Genomic DNA, 22,735 nt, shown 5'->3' with positions numbered 1-22,735 from the left:
TTAATGTTGACTGTGTTGAATGCAGAGTTATTGATTCATCTCCCGAAAAATGATGTTTGATAGGGTTAAAAATGAGAAAATGAGCAAAATACATGTCCTACCTACTAACCCTAGTTGACTTTTACCTTATAAAAGGTAAAAAGTGATTTCATTTGGATTATTTGCACCTTATGACTTCTTGCGAGAGTGACAAGATGTCGGTTCCTTATGCTTCTCAACGTTTCAAGCATGTTCATGGATACTGGAGGCTTGCCACGTATGGTCCTCCTGTAAGTCATCTTAATTTTGATCTGTTTGCTTTTTATTTTGTCGATTTTAGTCACGTTTTTAATTTTTTGCTTCCAATTTTTGCGGTTTAGCGCGTAGGGTTCCTCTCCTAGCGCATAGGGTTTGTCAACTAGGGTAGCATTTGGGAGTCTTCTTGTAGCGCGTCATAGGTTTAGGGTAGCGCGTAGGTAGTTCTAGCGCATAGGGCTAACAGGTTTGTGCATGCAGTGCTTAGGATAGCCTGTAGGGTTAACCTAGCGCATAGGGTTCTTAGGTTAGCGCAATGGAAGAATTGGTTAGCGCATAGAGATAGTTTAGCGCATAGGGTAAAGGTCTTAGCGCATAGCCGAGTTTAGCTAGCGCATGGGTGACATCTTAGCATGTGGGAGGGATACTTTGGCGCGTGAGAAAGAAAAATGGCTAGAGAGGATTTGCAAGATTGCGTTGTGGGGGAAAAATAGATGAGGGAGATGGTTTAGGGGTGAATAGGTTCCTATTGAGATTTTTCAAGGTCGTGCCTGCTGTATTAATGTTAGATTTTGTCATTTTGAATTTTGCGTCTGATATGGATTGCCATATTGAGTGTTTGTTTTTGATGAGGATCCTGATTTGCTTTCGATATGAATCTTTGATTTTTGTCTTGCGATTGAATTTGATGTCCGAGTCTTGATATGATGATTGAGAGTCTGTCAAAATTGATGTCGTTTATGAAGTATCAAGCTGATTGATTGTTTGAATGAGGATCTTGATTTTCTTTCGATATGGATCTTTGATTTTTGCCTTTGAATTTGATGTCCAATATGAGTTCTGATTCTTGATTTTCGATATGATTCTTGATATGATTTTTGCGATATGGATTTTTGAGTTGCTTGTGTTATGGATTTTTGATATGATTTCTCGATATGGTGCTTGTGTTATGGGTCTTTGACTTTCGATATGGATTTGATTTGATTTTGATATGGATTTTATTTTCGATATGGAACTTGATTGATTTCTCGATATGGGATTTGATTTTCGATATGGAACTTGATTGATTTCTCGATATGGAACTTGATTTTCGATATGGAACTTGATTGATTTCTCGATATGAAATTTGATTTTCAATATGGAACTTGATTTTCTATATGGAACTTGATTTGATGCTTTGTTGTTTCAAGTTGATTTTGCTTTGATTGGATATATCAGATAGACATGGGAACTAATGTTGGACATTTGTTGTTTTGCAAGCACAGCTTGGCGTACTCCAGTCGCGAGAGCGATTTCCAAGACCATGGTCCTTGATTCCACGTTTGACACAGGCAGATAGAGATGTTATTGAGAGGTGTGGTTTATCCTCTTTGTTGGACATTCCTCAGTATATCATTAACCAGGGTTTGCTGACAGCGCTGATAGAGAGGTGGCACAGTGATACAAACACCTTTCATTTGGCTATTGGCGAGATAATAGTCACTCCAGAGGACTGTTATCAGATTCTGCGGATTCCAGTGATTGGGGCATTATTGCCATATGAGCAAACAGAGGAGGATGGGACAGAGGCTCTTCGCCGGATATTCCATGATGATTAGATTTGTGGATATGAGATCCCTTGGCAGGAGTTTATAGATTTTGATTATGCTCCACTACCCTATGTACTGGCAGGTTTTGTAGGTGGATTCTTGTGTCCCGACCGTAGGTCGAAGGGATTGACAGTGGGCTGAGGATTGGTGTTAGAGGACATGCTTACATAGGCATGCAAGTTCGCTTGGGGATCATGTATGTTAGCACACTTATACAGGGAGCTGCACCGGGTAGTGTATCTGGGATACACGAGTCTATTAGTCGAGGTTACATTATTACAGGTGTGGGCTTGGGAGCACATTCCTGCAGCGAGGCCACTTACAGATATGGATAGGCTGATTGGTCAAGCCTATGCATATGGGTATACAGTTATAGTTGTCCAACATAACTTGGGAAAGCTAGAGCATTGGAGGAGGGTGCTGGATGATATGGATACGGTCATCTGGAGATCGTATATGGACTGTGAGGTATGGGCTGAGGACGGGCTAGAGATGCCCTATGTCTATATGTCGAGATACCTGATTGGGTGGATGCCTTTTATCATTGAGAGATTCTTGCACAACCATGTTCAGCGGTAGTATGGTCGACAACAGGGTATACCGCAGGGAGCATGCTTATATGTTTGTTGGAGACAGGATGTGCCAGAGTGGGGTCCGACTGTTGATATTGCAACGGTTGTGGAGGAGTATATGCATTTGGTTGGACAGATATGGGATTACGGGTTTGGAGTTGTTGATGCTTGGATGATGGAGGAGTTTGCGGCATACTTCGTGGCACATGTCATGGCACGGATATCAGATCCGACAAAGATAATTTCTGCCTTTGATGATGATGAGGATAAGCAGCCAAAGAGGCTAGAGAGATGGAGAGAGGAGGGAGAGGAGATGGAGGAGGGATATGGGGATCATGGAGGAGATGACGGGGGAGATGGGAGGGGAGGTGGTAGAGGGAGATGGGGAGATAGAGGAGGGGATGGAGGAGATAGAGGGAGGATTGGAGGAGGGGATGGAGGGAGGAGAGGAGATGTTGGATTAGTCAGACGATCGGGTGGTGATGGAGGTAGGGGAGGTTTAGTTCTTGGAGCTGGTAGGGTTGGCAGAGCAAGCGAGGTGCTAGCAGCTATGGGTGGCTTAGAGGAGTTTAGGCAGATGACCCAGCGGAGGAGATCAGATGTGTTACCTCCATTGAGGCCTAGGACAAGGATAGGTAGTGTTACCACCCAGGTAGCAATGCAGATCAGGGTACCATCGCATCAACAAGATTCACAGATTCAAGCGTTGCATGTTACAGTGCAGGAGTTGCAGGCGCAGATACTAACTCAACAACGTCAGATTATGTAGATTACAGCAGAGCGAGATATGACGATAGAGTGCCTAGGCCAAGCAGAGGAGCTTGTAGAGAGCAACGACCGGTGCCCCTATGAGAGACACACTGAGGGAGATACGTTACAAACCATGGCGGTTGAGTACTACAGGCACTTATATGAGGATCTGGTCCCTAAAGAGCAGAGGGCTCCTAGTTTTACTGCTAGTCGATCAGCTTGGAGTCAGACGGGGACAGAGAGTAGAGGTGTTACAGGGCCTTCTCGACGTGATCCACCCGAAGATCTAGGAGATGGGACATTTGTTGCGAGATCGTCAGCCTCGGGAGATAGTCATACCTGAGAGACTTGTCTCTGTTGTATTTTGATCATTGTGTTGTATTTTGACAGACATGACATCCTTTGTATATTTTGACCATGTTGATATATATATATATATATATATATATATATATATATATATATGACACTGATTTTCCGATCCACATGTGATGTGTTTATGGATGATGATTTATGCATTGATATGATGTTTCTATGATGATGATGCTTAGATAAATGCTTTTGATTTGATACGATTGATATGATTTGTGTTGAAGATGTATCTTGAAAATGAGATGTATGGTAATGATGATGATGTAAGATGTATCTTAAAAATGAGATGTATGATAATGATAATGTTGTGAGATGTATCTTGAAAATGATATGTATGATAATGATAATGATGTGAGATGTATCTTGAAAATGAGATGTATGATAATGATAAAGTTGTGAGATGTATCTTGAAAATGAGATGTACGATAATGATAATGTTGTGAGATGTATCTTGAAAATGAGATGTATGATAATGATGATGATGTGACATGTATCTTGAAAATGAGATGTACGATAATGATGTGAGATTAAAATGATATGAAACTAAAGCAAGATTTAAAATGATATGCAACTAATGCAAGATTTAAAATGATATGCAACTAATTGATCACCCTCATTTTCTCGTTGTCATTCCTGTGTAGTCACATGTTTTTGCTTTGTTTTTATTTATCATCATTGAGCTTTTGATATGTTGAAAGTTTATAAAAGCATAATGGTATAATTGAACCATAATGACCTGAGTAAAACGTACATGGATTTTGATATTGCAAGACGGTACAAGCGTCGAGGTATAATTGAACCAAGACCACCTAAGTGTTGCTTGCGTATAAACAGACAAGATTGAACCATTTGTATGTGCAAAGTGGAACAATGGCTTCAGTGATATGTTTCAAATCACATCTTAAGACAAAATTTGCACAGTACAAGTGATCGCCTCACAGACAGAAAACCAAAAAATATCAAACTCTCCGGCTACATTCTCTAGCTCGATGCATCGTTGAGAAATTAAGGAGATCCAATGATTCAAAAATTTAAAGTGCAAAATAGTCAAAAATTCATGTGAGATGTAAACAAATTATATTTCAGAAAATCATCCATCATGTGTGTGTTGAATTTGTTAATTGGATCAGTGTTTTGTTTTCTCGGCTGCTGAGTTGTTGTTGACAGGATTTTCTTGGTGTGCTGCAATTCGTGTTTTCTTTTGTTGGAATGTTTGAAATCAAAGGAATGTTGCCCCTAGCTATAGATACCAATTAATGTGGATATTTACAGTGATTACCAAGCCATGGTGGGATATAATGAACTGATCTTCAGATAAGCAAGGACAATGACTACGCTAAGTGTGTCCGAGATAATGTTGCGTGAAAGACGTTGGGTGATGGCCATTAGCTTTGACTTCAGATGCAAAATATATGAGTAATGATAGATAGAGGAGTTGTTCCCTCACAAATAGTGCATGTTGCCAGGTTTTCACCACTTGTTTTTATTGCACCCTTTTTTGTTGTTTTTCTGATTTTTTTTTGTATTTTGGTATTTTTCAATTTTTTTTATCTTTTTTACTTTTTCCGTGCATTAGACCACTCAAGTATAGAATTTCTTCAGATGGATTTTGTTGGTTGGTTCGTCGAGCACATCACCCTTTGAAGTTGTAAGTTGATAGGTGCCTGATCCATAAGCTGATATAATAACATAATGACCTAACCAGTTAGGTTCAAATTTCCCCTTCTTTTCTCGATCCTGTTGATTTCTGAGATTTTCTTTGAGTACGAGATCGTCGAATTTAAAAATCCTAGGGATGACTTTGTGGTTGTAGCTTCTGCACATGCACTACTAGTATGCTTTGAGGTGATTATAGGCATGTTGTCGTTTTTCATCTAGAAGCTCTAGTTCTTGCAATCTGTTGACCCGATACTCCTCATATGGAATGAGGCCTTTTAAAGATACTATGAGTGATGGAATTTCTACCTCAAGAGGTAAAATTTCTTTTGACCCATACACCAATGAATATGGCGTAGCTCTTGTAGGTGTCCGTTGTTGGCATTATGTGAACCGGTATGAGGACATAATGACATTGTATGTTGTCATTGATGTCAATATGTTGAAGAGGTGAGAATCGGCATAACACTGTGAACCGACATTCATGCCAAAGTGAAGCGGTGTGCTTGTTCAAGGTGAACCGACATATGGTTATGGGAACTAGCACATGGAAGCGTTGTATGACTACCGGTTGGTAGTCTCAACTTCAGAGTTTCCGGTTTAAGTGCTTCAAGCCTGTGTGGCTCAACTGGTGACATTGTGTGATGAGTTAGCATTGTAATGAAGAACAGATCATGTTACCATGTCAGCCTTGTGCGCGTGAAGGATCCTGCATGAAGGAGATTGTTCCTATCTACCTCGGGAATGTGCGAAGTCTGTAAAACGATGATAACGTGTGATGGGTTATTAGCCGCCATGAAATCGGTGAAAATGGACGATGGAGAATGTCTTGAGATTGGATCAAGACTGTTGCAATTAATGGAGTGTTCTCAATGGTCAGGATTGAACCGTTTGAATTCCTTAACCTAACAGGTTTAGGGTTTAGGGTTTATGCTACCGACCTATCTGTTTTCCTATAAGGTCGATGTTGTGTCTCTTTCTGAGGTTGTTGGCAAAAGTTGTGTATGAGTATCCAAGAGAAGGGATACGTGATTCTTGCTAGACCAAAAGGAGAAAAGTGATACCTACAGAGTGTAAGTGCAGAAGGTGAAGAGGAGCTTAAGCGGATCTGCATTGGTATTGAGTGTTGTTACCAGATCATTGTAATACATGTTGATCTCTAACCACCTCAACAATTGGAAAATCCCTTAACAGGGTAGCCTTAACTGACTTGCTATAAATCCTTTAACATGGTAATTCAAAGCTATTGAGTTTGAAATCCTTTAGCTATTGAGTTTTTGAAATCCTCTAACAAGGTAGCCTTTAACAGGGTATTGTAGCCATCCCTTAATTGGGTGATCTCTAACAGGATCGGTTCCTAACAGATCCTTTTGTAATGTCTCTAACCGGACAAGGCTCCTAACAGAGCGAACTTCTAAAGAGTTCAAAAATAGCTTGTGGGTATTCATCCCCACCGTGGTTTTTCCTAGTTGGGTTTCCATGTGAAAAATATGTGTGTCATGTGTGATGCTTTTATCTTGTGATGTTTTGCTATTGTCTGTCAAGCGTATAATGGTTCTGTGTTTTATGCCTGTCAATAAAACATGTTGAACTAGCTATTATTATGATCTAATGGTAGATTACCTATTTATGCATAAGGGAGAAATGGTAAGGTAGTCTTGAGTTGAGTGAAAAGCTAAGTGAGTAACCGGTTAATGCTTGTCTCAGTCAGTCTTAGCTTTACCGGTTGCACTCTGTTTCAAACCAGTTTCACTATTTGCCAGTCATTTGAAGTGTCTGCTGTCAGACCGGTTTAGGACTGTATTTTTGTCTGTACTGATTCACCCCCCCCCCCCTCTCAGTACCGGGTTAGTACTATCAGTTCATCATTGAGTTATCAATTGGTATCAAAGCATCCTCCAGGTCCTCTGTGTTATAAGCTTAACCGCTTGAGGTAAAGATCCCAGTCTAATGATGAAGAGGGAAGGTCCAAAGTTTAATAGAGAAAATTTCACTATATGGAAAGATATAATGAAGATATTCATCAGAAGCATGGGTGCTCAACACTGGAGCTATGTTGAGACTGTCTATGTTGCGCCTACCGGTACCCTTATCAATGACCAAAAGGGAGAGATGCGGGAGAATGGGCAAGTCATAGAAGCCCTAATTAGTAGTTTATCTGACATTGACTTCATTGATGTTCAGGATAAGGTAAATCCCAAAGAGGTATGGGATACTCTTGAAAATGTCTATGGCGGTGATGAACATGTAAAACAGTCGAAGGAAGAAAGCCTTAGAGGGAAGTTTGAAGATATGAGGATGGTTGAAGGTGAGACCATTCAACAATATGGAATAAGAATCAAAATTGTTGTTGGAGATATCAAGAGTGCAGGTGGTAAAATAGAAGATGCCACTATGGTAAGCAAAGTCCTAAGATCTCTATTGCTGGTCTATGCAATAAGGGTTGCTGCTATTCAAGAGCTAAGATCAATAGACAAGACTAAGGTATCCCTAGACTCCATCATTGCAAAGTTGATATCCTATGAGATAAATAGTTTCGATGGCAGTGTTCAAAAGACTGAATCAACTTTTAAAGCTTCTGTAGTACCATTCAGAAAAGGAAAAGAAGCTAGCACTAGTGGTGAACCAAGACAGGGCAGAGAAATGGATGATGAGGAGATTCTGATGGCATTTGAATCTTTCCTTTCCAGGAAACTTCCAAAAGGAACCGGCAAATACAGAGGTAAGCTACCTTTGAAGTGCTTCTCTTGTAACCGGATAGGACATATTGCTATAAACTGTCCTAATGGCGACAACAAGGACAAACCAGAAAGGTTCAAGAAATTCAAAGGAGGAAACCGGAGAAACTGTTTTGTGGCAATTGATGAAGGTGTCATAGATGAAGAATCAGAGGATGAAGGAAATGAAGATATTGTGTTTGTTGTTGTCAAGGAAGATGTGCTAGACAAGAAGGCTCTTGTCTCCCGGTTTGATAATTCCAATGAGTGGATCATTGACAGTGGCTGTTCTCACCATATGACTGGTGATCGGAGCAAGTTTCTATCATTGGATGAGTATGATGGTGGTGTGGTTCGCTTTGGCAATGATGCACCATGCATGGTCAAAGGCAGAGGGTCCATCTCTCTGAATGGAAAGAGTAGTGCTGACAATGTGTATTGGGTTGATGGTCTTAGACACAACCTTCTGAGTGTTGCCCAGTTGAATGACAATGGCCTCACTTTGGAATTCAAGAATGGAGTTTGTAGAATCAAAGGAAAAGATGGTGAATTGGTGGCCACTGGCATGCAGACCAAAGGTAACCTATTTCATCTAAATACAAATATAAGTACATGTCTTATGGCTAAATTTGATGATAGTTGGATATGGCATAGGAGACTCTGCCATGTAAACTTTGATAACATTGTGAAGGCTAGTAAGATCAAGGCAGTTAGAGGGTTGCCGATGCTAAGCAAACCGGATAATACCTTGTGTAGAGAGTGTCAATTGGGGAAAATGTCTTCCTCAACCTTTAAAGGTAAATCTTTCACTACTGACAACTTGCTTGATCTTGTGCATACTGATTTGTGTGGTCCTATGAAAACTAGAAGTGTGCAAGGTGATAGGTACTTCATGATTCTCACTGATGACTGCTCAAGAATGATGTGGGTCACATTATTGAAAGAGAAGTCTGAAGCCTTTGTAAAGTTCAAAGATTTTAGAGCTTTAGTGGAGAAGGAAAGCGGTAAAAGGATCAAGTGCCTGAGAATTGGTCAAGGAGGGGAATTCATTTCTGGAGAATTCAACAAATACTGTGAAGAACATGGCATCAAGAGGCAATTGTCTTCCCCTCGGACTCCACAGCAGAATGGCCTAGCAGAGAGGAATAACCGGACTGTGGTTGAAGCAGCTAGAACCATGTTGATTCAAGGAAAGGTAGCTCACACCTTTTGGAGAGAAGTGGTGAGCACTGCAGTCTACACAATGAACTGGGTACTCATCAAGAAAGGTAAGGATAAAAATCCTTATGAGTATTGGACAGGTAAGACACCTGTGGTTAGCTACTTTAGAGTGTTTGGTAGAAAATGTTACATCAAGAGGAGTGAACACCAGAGAAAATTTTATGTGAAATGTGATGAGTGAATATTCCTAGGATATTCCACCAAGAGCAAAGTTCTCAAGTGTTTCAACAATAGGACTCAGAGAATTATGGAAAGCATCAATGTATGAGTTGATGAAACCTCTGAGAAAACTGAGGAAACTGACAGTGAATAAGTGGTAAACAAACCGGGTGCAACCTTCTAGGAACCGATTGTCAGCCCACCAAGTACCAGTAACAATTTTCCTACACTGGCAAATGTAGATGCTGATGCTGATGCTGATGGAGATGAGGACGAAGAAGAAAAGCAAGATGAATCTATCAAGACCATTCCTCGGTATGTCAACTGAATCATGATCCTAAGCAGATAATAGGAGATAAGGATGCAAGAATCCTTACAAGAAGAAAGGTCAGAGAAAACTCATGTATGATCTCTGAATTTGAGCCTAAAACATTCAAAGAGGCACATAAAGATGAAGACTGGATCAAGGCAATGGAAGAGGAACTTGACCAGATAGAGAAAAATGGTACATGGTCTTTGGTACCCAGACCGGAGCATAAAAATGTCATCGGTACCAAATGGGTCTTCAGAAATAAGCTGAATGAGGATGGCACAATGATAAGAAACAAAGCCAGATTGGTATGCAAAGGATATGCTCAAGAAGAAGGAGAAGTCTATGGAAAAACCTTTGCTCCTATAGCTAGATTGGAAGGAGTTCGTATGTTTCTTGCATATGCAGCTTTTAAAGGTTTCAAAGTATATTAAATGGATGTAAAAATGGTGTACTTGAAGAGGAGGTTTATATTGAGCAACCAGATGGGTTTTCCCTATCTGAAGATAGTGACATGGTATGTAGACTAAATAAAGCCCTATATGGACTAAAGCAGGCACCTCGGGCATGGTATGAACGTCTGCATTCCCATCTTGTGAAGATTGGATTTGAGAGAGCAAGTGAAGATAGTAATATCTACTTGAAGTCTGAAGGAGATCAGATCTTGATCGGTGAGGTATTTGTTGATGACATTATCTTTGGTGGAGATGACACGATGAGTCATGAGTTTGCAGATGAGATGAAGAAAGAGTTTTAAATGTCACTCATAGGGGAGATTAAATTCTTCATTGGACTGCAGATCCAGCAAATGAAGGATGGAATCTTTATCACTCAGTCCAAGTATGTCAAAGAGGTGTTGAAGACCTTTGGCATGGAAGATATCAAACCAGTTGGTACTCCGATGGTGACCGATTGTAAACTATCTAAAGAAGATGACTCAGAATTAGTTGATGAAAAGGAATACCGATCAATGATTGGTAAGTTGCAGACCGATTGTAAACTATCTAAAGAAGATGACTCAGAATTAGTTGATGAGAAGGAATACCGATCAATGATTGGTAAGTTGCATTATGTAGTGCATAGCAGACCGGATATTGCACATGCAGTTGGCATTACTGCAAGATTCCAGAAAAGCCCAAGAGAATCTCACTTGGTTGCAGTCAAGTAGATTCTTAGGTATCTGAAGGGAACTGTTGACTATGGATTGTGGTATCCTTATAGCAAGGATTTCAACTTGAAAGTATACATAGATGCTGATTGGGCAGGCAATGTAGATGACCAGAAAAGCATAACCGGTGGTGCATTATTTCTTGGTGGTAGACTGGTCTCATGGATGAGTAAGAAGCAGAGTTGTATCTCTCAGTCTACAGCGGAAGCAGAGTATGTTGCAGCTTTCATGAACTGCACTCAGACAATTTGGATGAAGCATGTATTAAATGGCTTCAAAGTTCTTGTATCTGAACCGATAAGTATATTTTGTGACAATACTAGTGCAATTAATATCTCCAAGAATCTGGTTTTACATTCTAGAACAAAGCACTTTGAGCTTAAGTATCATTTCTTAAGGGAAAAGATTCAGAACAAAGAGATTTCACTGGAACATGTTTCCAGTAAGGAGCAGTTAGCCAACATATTCACCAAGCCTCTCCCAAAGACTACATTTATGCACTCAAAAGGTGAATTAGGGGTGTTTCCCCTTCAGGAGGTAAACTAAAAGCATATGCTCCACATCAATTAGGTCGTACATAGTCAAATTTATTTTGGATTGATGTGTTGAAGGATGCTACTCCTCAGGGGGAGCAGCATAATGGAACAGGGAAGCCTGTGCCTCCACTTTGGCATTGTTGTCAAAGGGGGAGAACATGTGAAGCGGAGAAGATATCTGCAGACATTGGGGGAGAAGATGTGAAGTGGAGAGATATCTTAGTATATTGCCATCAATGCCAAAGGGGGAGATTGTTGGCATTATGTGAACCGGTATGAGGACATAATGGCATTGTATGTTGTCATTGATGTCAATATGCTGAAGAGGTGAGAACCGGCATAACACTGTGAACTGATATTCGTGCCAAAGTGAAGCGGTGTGCTTGCTCAAGGTGAACCGACATATGGTTATGGGAACCGACACATGGAAGCGTTGTATGACTACTGGTTGGTAGTCTCAACTTCAGGGTTTCCAGTTTAAGTGCTTCAAACCTGTGTGGCTCAACCAGGGACATTGTGTGATGAGTTAGCATTGTAATGAAGAACAGATCATGTTACCATGTCAGCCTTGTGCGCGTGAAGGATCCTACATGAAGGAGATTGTTCCTATCTACCTTGGGAATGTGCGAAGTCTGTAAAACGGTGATAACGTGTGATGGGTTATTAGCCGCCATGAAATCGGTGAAAATGGACGATGGAGAATGTCTTGAGATTGGATCAAGACTGTTGCAATTAATGGAGTGTTCTCAACGGTTAGGATTGAACCGTTTGAATTCCTTAACCTAACAGGTTTAGGGTTTAGGCTTTATGCTACCGACCTATCTATTTTCCTATAAGGTCAATGTTGTGTCTCTTTCTGAGGTTGTTGGCAAAAGTTGTGTATGAGTATCCAAGAGAAGGGATATGTGATTCTTGCTAGACCAAAAGGAGTGAAGTGATACCTACAAAGTGTAAGTGCAGAAGGTGAAGAGGAGCTTAAGCGGATCTGCATTGGCATTAAGTGTTGTTACCAGATCATTGTAATACCTGTTGATCTCTAACCACCTCAACAGTTGGAAAATCCCTTAACAAGGTAGCCTTAACCGGCTTGTTGTAAATCCTTTAACAGGGTAATTCAAAGCTATTGAGTTTGAAATCCTTTAGCTATTGAGTTCTTGAAATCCTCTAACAAGGTAACCTTTAATAGGGTTTAACCCTTAACCGGGTATTGTAGCCATCCCTTAACCGGGTGATCTCTAACAAGATCAGTTCCTAGCAGAACCTTTTGTAATGTCTCTAACCAGACAAGGCTCCTAACAGAGAGAACTTCTAAAGAGTTCAAAAATAGCTTGTGGGTATTCATCCCCACCGTGGTTTTTCCCAGTTGGGTTTCCACGTGAAAAATATGTGTGTCATGTGTGATGCTTTGCTATTGTCTGTCAAGCATATAATGGTTCTGTGTTTTATGCCTGTCAATAAAACATGTTGAACTAGCTGTTATTATGATTTGATGGTAGATTACCTGTTTATGCATAAGGGAGAAATGGTAAGGTAGTCTTGAGTTGAGTGAAAAGCTAAGTGAGTAACTGGTTAATGCCTTTCTCAGTCAGTCTTAGCTTTACCGGTTGCACTTTGTTTCAAACCGGTGTCACTGTTTGCCAGTCATTTGAAGTGTCTGTTGTCAGACCGGTTTAGGACTGTATTTTTGTCTGTACTGATTCACCCCCCCTCTCAGTACCAGGTTAGTACTATCAGTTCATCATTGAGTTATCATCCGTATGCTAGTCCTAAATGCCCAGAGTGCCAAATTGAGCTGCACATGCCAATCCTTTCCTGCATCATTTACTGTCTTCTTTAGAATTTTCAATATTGTTTTATTTGATTCCTTTGCTTGACCATTCCCCTGTGGGTAGTAAGGCGTAGAGAAATGATGTTGGATCTTGAATCATTCACATAATTCTCGTACATCCTGATTTTTGAAAGGACGCCCATTGTCTGTGATAATAGAACTGGGGATTCCATATCTGCAAATTAGATAATTGAGAATAAAATAGGCAATTTGCTTTCCAGTTACTGTGGTCATTGGGGCTGTTTCAATCCATTTTGTAAAATACTTTGTGGATGTGATAATGAACTTGTGTCCATTTGAAGAAGAAGGATGTATTTTCCCTACTAAATCAAGTCCCCACTAACAGAAAGGCCAAGATGTTGTAAATGGATGCAATTCCTACGTAGGTGCATGGATAAGACTGCCATGAATTTGACACTTAGGACATTTCTTTGCAAATTGATAAGAGTCTTTCTCCATTGTCGACCAGTAATATCTCATTCTCAGAAGTTTCTTAGAGAGAGTAGGACCACTTAAATGCGTGCCACAGATACCCTCGTGAAGCTCGTGTAAAGTAGAGTCAGATTCATTACGATCAAGGAAACAAAGAAGAGTACCATCTAGACCTCGACGGTAAAGGGTATTAGCAGTTAAGGTATAACGGGCAGCCTGCCGGATAAAGTTGCATTTTTTATTACAAGATAGGTCAATGGGTAGGGTATTGGTTTTAAGGTACTCATAGATTGTCCCGTATAAAGGAGAGTTTGAACTGGTTAAGGCATAGATAACATGGGATGAAAAATTGTCATAGGCTAGGGAAAACAATTGCTCTACCAGAAACTCATAACGACTATGTTGCCCTGGAATTTGTAGTAGCGAAGCGATAGTAGCCATTGCATCATTCGCTCTGTTGTCCAACCTTGATATTTGCTCGAAGGTGATGTGTACAAAATACCATTTGAAGTCATCCACCATTCTTTTATATGGCAGCAACTTGTCATCCTTTGTCTGATATTCATTGTTGATCTTATTTATAACTAGTTGGGAATCTCCATAGACCTTCAATTCCATGATTCTCCATTCTACGATCATTTTGAAACCTGTGACCAGTGCTTCATACTCAGCGATGTTATTGGTGTATAGAAACATGAGTCTATATATCTTGGTATGGTGTGTCCTTCAAGGGTGACGAACAAGATCTTGGCACTTGAGCCATGTTGAGTGTACGAACCGTCAAAGTACAGGGTCCATTGGTTAGGTGTAACAGTAAGGACATCCCTGTCTGGAAATTCTACCTTCATTGGTTGCTTATCTAGTAGTGGTGCTTCAGCTAATTGATCTGCAATTACTTGTCCCTTGATAGCCCAATGCTCTGTGTATTGGATATCAAACTCACTGAGAATCATGACCCATTTAGTCAGTCGGCCTGTAAGAGCTACTTTGCTGAATAAATACTTGAGAGGGTCAATCTTTGCTACTAGCTTGATTGTGTGAGCTAGCATGTAACGTCGGAACTTTTGAGAGGCGAATACCACAGCTAAACAAGCCTTCTCAATGAATGTGTAATTCAACTCATATCCATTTAATGTTCTACTGATGTAATATATAGCTCGTTCCTTGCCTTCTTGGTCTTCTTGTGCTAATAGTGCCCCCAATGTTATGTCCATTGTTGATATGTTGAGAATAAGTGGCTTCGCTGGTATTGGTGGTACCAGAACTGGTGGATTCATTAGATATTTCTTGATTTGATAGAATGATTTTGCGCACTTGGCTTCCCATCTAAATGGTATGCTCTTATGTAGAAAATGATTGAATGGTAAAATTTTATATGCTAATTGGGCTATGAATCACTTGATTGACTATAGTCATCCTTGTAGAGACCTGAGTTGACTAATGTTCTTAGGAGGTGGCCTCTCCATGATGGCCTGTACCTTCGCTGGATCTACTTCAATGCCCTTTGCTGACACAATGTAGCCTAATAATTTGCCTGATGTTTTCCCGAAGACACACTTCTTAGGGTTTATCCTGACTTGGAATTTCTCCAATCTTTGAAAGATTTTATCTAATATGCCCAGATGTTCTACCTGGGTGACTGACTTAGCCAGTAAATCATCTGCATAGTCCTCCATGAAGGTATGCATCATATCATGAAAGATTATCGTCATTGCTCTTTGATAAGTTGCCCTAGCATTCTTCAAGCCAAAAGGCATGACATTCCAACAATACGTTTCCCAAGGATAGGTGAACATTGTTTTATCTTGATCCTCCAGAGCTATCTTGATTTGATTATAGCCAGAGAAACCGTCCATTAATGATAACATTGCATGTCCTGTTGTGAGGTCTACAATTATGTTTATGCTAGGCAAAGGAAAGTCATCCTTTGGACAAGATTTGCTGACATCTCTAAAATCTATGCATATTCTGATGCTTCCATCTGGTTTTGAAATTGGCACAATGTTTGAAATCCATTCAGCATAGTCTATAATTCGAATAAATCCGACATCTAATAACTTCTTTAGTTCAACTTTGACCATCAATGCTACATGTAGATTCATCTTTCTTAACTTTTGTTTGACTAGCTTAGCTCTTGGAACAATAGATAAATGATGCATGATTAAGTTCGGATCTATTCCGGGCATATCTGCATAGGACCAAGCAAAATAGAATTCTTTTCTTTTAAGAATCTGATAAACTCCAGTTTTTCTTCTTTTGTCAGAGATTCTGCTAGGCATATGTTTTTAGCTGCTTCTTCCGTACCACTGTTGATTGATTGAGTGGGCTCAATCAATATGGGTGATCACTCCTGATAGTGTCTAGGAAGAGTGTCAAGTCTCTCATCCTTAGGTGCCTTAAAAAGGTTTTCACCCTCAGATGCGTCCTTTTTTTTGACTTTTTTGTGATCTAGTGTTGCCATTGATTGGTTTTCAACATTAGATCATTTATTTCTTTCATTTTTGCGACTGAAAGACTTGGCACCCTCCCGATTGTAGATATTGTTATTTTGTTTGCTAGTAGAGTCTGTTTCTGGGTTGACAATACATAGGTAATGGACAATGGATTCATCATCTGGGAAAATAGGTATGTCATGGTGTTCATGTTCATCCCAATCTATTAAATCAGGAAATACAAGTGGTAAAGAGTCATTTGGTGGGTTGAGGTCAGCTGCGGTAAGTGTCATGATAGAGGTATCATTAAGGTTGTCTAGGATATTGATTAAGTTAATGATATTGTCAAGGTCTTTGATGGTATCATCTTCCGTATAGACTTGCTCGTAGTGTCGCTGCTTGTTTTTCTTAGCTTCGTAGATATGTTGTGGACCAAATTCAAGTAATCTAGACTCTGTGCCTTGTCCTTCCTAAGAAAGGGGTGTATGAATAGCACCTTTAGGGACATCTTCAGTAATATTTGAACAGTTGCCCCATTCATATTCATTAGAATCAGTTTCAGAAGTACTATCCCAGAGCCTTTCAGTGTTGTTGACAGGTATGTTGTAAGGTGAAAAGAGATCCCTGATAATTGATACTAGTCTGGTAGTTTTCTCTGATTCCAAATCAGAACCTGCTTGTACTTTTTGCATTTGTTCATATACTGTTTTTGCATTTGGGGAGGAGTGATTTCTTCTAGAGGTGATTCTGCCTCGTTTTGAATAGGTTCCTGAACATGGTGTACTTTCTTATAAGATGTTGCTTCTCTTTGAATGACTAGCTCCTCTTGTCGTTTCTCTTTTTCCTGGTGTTCTCACTCTTTCCTTATTATTTATGTTGCTTGGTGTAATGCCTCTTGCCATGAGTCCTCATTGTATTTCTTCTTTGCTTTCCACCGAGGTTTTTGAAATTTATTTTTCTTCTGCCTTGGGAGTATGTTGTGTCCATATCCCAATCCTGTTTTGTCTCGAGAAAACTGTGAAGGAGGGTCCAATGGTTCTGTAATGCCTTCTTGTCGCTTGCCTATAGGTCCTTTGCCATTGTATCCCATTTGTTTCATGATCATGAATCCTTTTCCATAATGTTGTGTTGGTATGGCTACCTCCATAGTAGCAGCTCTGACTTCTTCCTCATCCTTGTATAGCCAACTAAGGATGTCCTTTTCTTCTGATTCATGTGCTAGGGTGCCCAATTGAATAAACTTGCCATCAAACTTGGTGATGGGATGTGTTGCTTGATGTGTCGATGCAAAAGGTTGCCCATGAGATTTTGGTGATGCTGGCAATTTGGATAGACACATGGGTTCGAAAGAGTATCCTCCCATACCTTGCTCTTTGATTTTCATATTTTGTTTGAAATCTATTAATAAAGATTTGAACTTTTCTTGATGATGATCTAATACAGAGGAAGTTTGAGCTTCCCTGTTATGTGGAACCAAGCTATCTTGGGTTGTCCCCATAGCATTGCAATGTTGAAAGGGATTATTGTCAGCCGATATGGAAATCTCCCACCCATTATATGAAAATTTGACACACTGATGGTAGGTTGGCGACACTGCTTGCATTTCATCTATCTAAGGATGACCTAATAAAATATTGTATGTTAAGTCTATGTCTAAGACTTGGCACATAGTGTCCCTTTGTATTGGTCCTACCTGAATAGGTATTATTACTGTTCCCTTGGATGATCTTTCTTCATCATCATATGCCTTGATGGCGATCTTTTTGTGTGGATCAATAGACTGTTCAGAGAAGCCTAATGCACGGTTAAGTTTTAAGGTACAAATATTGAGACCAACTCCTCCATCTATTAATACTCTTTTAACTCGATGTTTGTAGACTAAGACTTCAATATGAAGGGGAGTATTATGTGGATGACTCAAAGAGATATTATCATGTTCGGAAAAGGTGAGATTATGAGGCCTTGTCATGTGAGCCACCATGGCTTGAAATTTGTCAATATCCAGATCTTGAGGTACATTTGTTTCAACTAGTGCTTGTTCCAATATGTCCTTATGTTTTGGCAAGAGTTTGAGCAACTTGAGTATGGATATCTGAGCAGAAGTTCTCCACAATTGACTTACCAAATCATATTGCATCTTGGGGATAGTGGTTGATGTTGATGTGTGCCCTTTCAAGACATATTTTTGAGCCCTGGTTGTTACATTGATTGATATATGGTCTTGCTTGTCTTTGATCTTAATGACATTTATCTGATTATCCTCTGTTGATATGTGATTGATGGTGTTGTTGTACAGGTGATTTATGCGAGCTCCCTATGTATTGTTTGATGATGAAGCTCCTTCCTTGTTGTAATTTGGAAGAGGATTTTTAAAGGCATCATGATCACCATTCATTTCGAGACCATCAACCGTTAAATCACCTCTATCGATCATGTCTCGAACAATGTTTTTAAGCCTCATGCAATCATTTGTGTGATGTCCTTTGTTTGATGAAAATCACAGAAATGTGAGTCATTCCAACAAGGTGGTTTGATCTGGGGTTCCAAATTGTTTATGGCTGGCAATGTGATAATCTTGTTTGCCAAAAGTTCTCGGAATGCTGATTCTAAGGATTGCCCCAAGGGTGTGTAGATGCGTCTATTTGGGAAATTGTTGGTGTTACTCCTCAGATTTGGATTAGTTCCTCGATTAGTGTTGTTGCCTTGGGTATTGTTGTTGGTGTTTGCATTTACCCTGATTGGTATTTGGTGGATAAGTGTTAGTGCCTTGGTTAACACCCTTTTGATTCTTGGTAGCTTGTGGATTACCTGATAAATCCAACATTGGTTGTTTGGACTTCATATCATTAGCATCAATTCCTCCCTCATTAACAATGTTTTTGTTTTTGGTCCAGAATCTGGATTTGTCTAAAGTGTTGTTGTTGTTTTGGTTGTTAAAGTGAGTTGGACGAATTAGTTCCTTCTTTGAATAACTTCAATGTTCCTTTCTTGATGCATGCTTCCTCTACTTAGATTTCATTTTCGATCAACTTGGAAAAAGATGGTATGCACTGGATCTTGAGTAGATAACTCATCTCACTATTTAGATTGTCGATAAAGATTTCCATCTTTTCTTTTTTAGGCACATCTCGAGGATATCTCGAAACCATCTATCTCCAACGTTGAAGAAACACCATGAATGTTTCATTATTTTTCTGTTTGGTATTACATACATCCAACATGGTGATCGCGTGTTGAATATTATAGGAGTATTATGTGATAAATTTATTTACCAACTCATCAAAGGATATGATGGGAGGTGTAAGTTTAGACAACCACTCCACTGTTTGCCCTCCCAAACTTCTTGGGAATAACCTCATCAAATAAGTGTCATCGTGAGCAAATTCAAGGCTCATGGTACAAAACTCCCGAACATGATCGCAGGGATCACTCTTACCATCATATTTATCTTATTTGGGTATATCTGAATTCGGGGGAAAATGTATCATGTTTAATCTCCTGTCAAAGGGTTAAGGACAAATTTCGTTTAAGGAGTATCGTACTGTGATTCCCTGTTGCATGTCCTGCATTTTTCTTTGCAATATTTGAATTTGTTGAGTAAGAGCAACCATGGGTGCATTTGTTTGCCAAGGGAAAGCTTCTTCTCTTTCATTATCCCTAGTTCGGGCACGGGTGTGTTCAGGTATGTTATGTTGTTCATGTATGTTTTCAGGGTCATGTGTATCCTCTTCTCTCTATTGTTCTTAATAAGCATAATTTCGAGACCTTGTTCTAAATATTTCAGTATCAAAGTCTTCAGGAAGCCTAACTCCTTTGCTTGTTAGCATGAGCATGTATTTTTCTTTGTCAGCTTCTATGAGTCTTTCCATAAGTTTTTTGGAATGAGGGGTTTTCTTGACATTCTTGAATAAGCTCCTCAGTGATCTCTGTTTCCCCTAGATCACTATAATCGAATGGGTTTGATAATCTTCGAACCGTACTGGACTCTGGTTGTGATTCACTTTGCTTGTTTCATTGAGAGCGAGTGACAGTGGGCATCTAGTAGAAACTTTCCATGATAAAGGGGACAAAATCCTCTTCTACTTGTTGTTCGGGAGTTGGTGGTTCAAATCAATCTATGTTATAAGTGATGCAGACTTCTGAGAAGAAAGCAGGGTTGATCTTTCCTCCATGATTCAAGCATTGACTGAATGCTGATTTTTGGCAAAAGGCTCTTCTTTTTAATGGTTCTTCGTCAAATTCGTTTGACTTGTCTTGAAGATACAACCGCATATGACGGAGAAAGGTGTGATGTGATTTGAAAAGTTGACGATTTATGTAGAGAAATTTGCTTCGTTTGGCAAGTGTTTTGGAACTAGGTTGTCATTTCTTCAACTTAGTTTTGTGATGAAGACTTTTTCTTCTCAAAATATGAGGAGTGGTCATACACAAGTGATCAATGGTTTCCTTTGATTTGTTTGGATTGAGATACTTCGTTTGAAAACTTAAGCCTACCTTATCGAGTAGAGGTTTAGATTCGCCTCTACGACAAAGTGCGTCAAATAATATGGATAAGAGTTTCTCGATATGGAGACTCGATTTGACGACTTAACTTTTAAACTAGGTATGATTGTTTAGTAGAATCTGTTTAGATGGCGGACGTTTTGATCAATGTCATGGTACTGCCTGATTTTGATAAGATAAAGCTTTATCGCTAGGTAGTTTTGGATTTTACAACTGTTGTTCTAAGACTGACTTGTTTGATTTGGAAATGATTTCTCTAGTGTTTCAGATTTGATTTTTGATTACAGTGTTTGATATTGGACCGAAAAGGGTACTCAGGAAGTTTGATAGAATTTTCCCAAAAAGGATTGATTTGTTCTTTGTTTTTCCTAGTTTTGACCATGCGCTAAGACAGAGACTGAATGCGCTAAAGAATAATCCATATGCGCTACAGAATGACCCCGATGCGCTAAGCTGCCTCTGTTGCATGCTAATTTAGACTATTTGATTTTGACTAGTCTAGATGGGTTATGCACTAATATGTCCTGATTACGCGCTAAAGTTGAGACTCAATACTTTAAGGTTTGCCTCCAATGCACTAGACTGATGCTTGAAAGCGCTAATATGGTCTCCAAAAGTGTTAGTGAAATATTTATCAAGAAGATAAGTGTTATGCGCTAACTTGATGGACAAAAAATGCTAAGGTTGGGTTGGTACGTGCTAGATAATGTTTCTGATGCACTAAGTAGTTGCTCTTATGCGCTAAACTGTCATGATTACTCTGTTTTTGGTCTTTTGGTAATTTTTAACGCTTGTTTGATTTTTGATAGATGATTTTCTGAAATATAAACTAAAAACACAGCATGAAAAAGACAACCAATTTTGCCTATGCTAAACAGATAGTGTATGTTCTGCGAGGATGTGTTCAAATCCCCAATGTTTTCACAAGTTTGGATACAAAGAAGACAAATCAGATAAACTCTTTATTCAAGGGTCATCAACAATATCATAGCCCACTAGTCTCGATACTCCGTCAGCTCAAACAATCGTGTCACCTTCTAGGGGGCGCCCATTTTTTTGCCTTTTGCCAGAAATTAACCCAAAGTGAATTGCTTCACAATTGGGTAGTTATCTTGGGAGATATATGGTGAGTAATCTTGGGGGAGGATTCTTCCCCACCCTTTCACTATGATATTGAGGATGTTTGGATACTGACTCGACTCAAGGTTTCTATTGCTAAAGTTCGTAATCAAGCTTCCTGTTTGGTCTTCAGTAATAAAATCCCTTAGGAGGCTTCCCAACCTTTAGAACAAAGGCTTTACGTATCATAAAGATACTGGGGGAAGGCTAATCGCTGATAAAAACCGTTGAAAGGAATTTCATCATCCTCCACTTTCGATTATAGTGGGTTGGAACACTTGGCGATAAATCTATTTTCGACTTAGGTCGTTCCCCTCTCACCGACCATTTAAATGACGCTCTAAGAGCAACTCGGGAGGGTATGCCTACTAAAGGTATTAAGTACTTGAAATATAGAAAACATAAGAGTGGTTTGGCTTTTTGGTCACCTGTTAAGGGGAGAGCATATACCTTCCACTTTTGAGACAAAGCAATCAAGTTCCTTTTAACCCTCAAGGCAATGATTTTCTAACTTCTATTGGGAGATGTTGCTCTAAAAAGGCATGGTATTCTTTTTAAGTCCTCATAGAAAAAGTGTGTATTTCCAAAATAAATGCTTGAATCAAAACTGGTCAACAAAGCAAATTCACGATTTTGGTCAACAAAATGTAAATTCGAAAGGGGAAATGTTTCCCTCTTTTTTCTTTGTCTAGAATTTGAAAGTGGGGCTCTTTTACTTGTGCAAAAATAATGTGGATCCTTTTAAACACCAAAGGATGGTGAGGTTCATTTTAAAACTTTTGCAAAAATAAAATTTGTCTTTGTTATTTTTAGATCCCAAAAAATGAAGTGTTTGTTCTTCCTAAGAAAGCAGGAAATTTTTAAGCAATACCAAAGGAAAATGAGTTCATTCTTTTACCAACAAGGAAAATGAAAAACTTCTAATAACTAACTTGGAAAAATTTAGAAACAAAAAAATAATCAAATGCCTAAAATAATTAAAAAAATCCTCTAATCCTACAAAACAGAGATTAGTAACCTGCAACAAAACACCAATTAGCAAAAAGATTTTTAATGTGAACTTCTACAAGTCTAACTGTCTGTCTGGGTTACAAACTGTGTTTTTAAGTTTGTTTCTTGTATGCGCTAATATTCAGA

Source organism: Cryptomeria japonica, chromosome 9 (assembly GCF_030272615.1).
Source record: "Cryptomeria japonica chromosome 9, Sugi_1.0, whole genome shotgun sequence".
Lineage (NCBI taxonomy): Eukaryota > Viridiplantae > Streptophyta > Pinopsida > Cupressales > Cupressaceae > Cryptomeria > Cryptomeria japonica.
Note: the sequence above shows the minus strand (reverse complement) of the source record.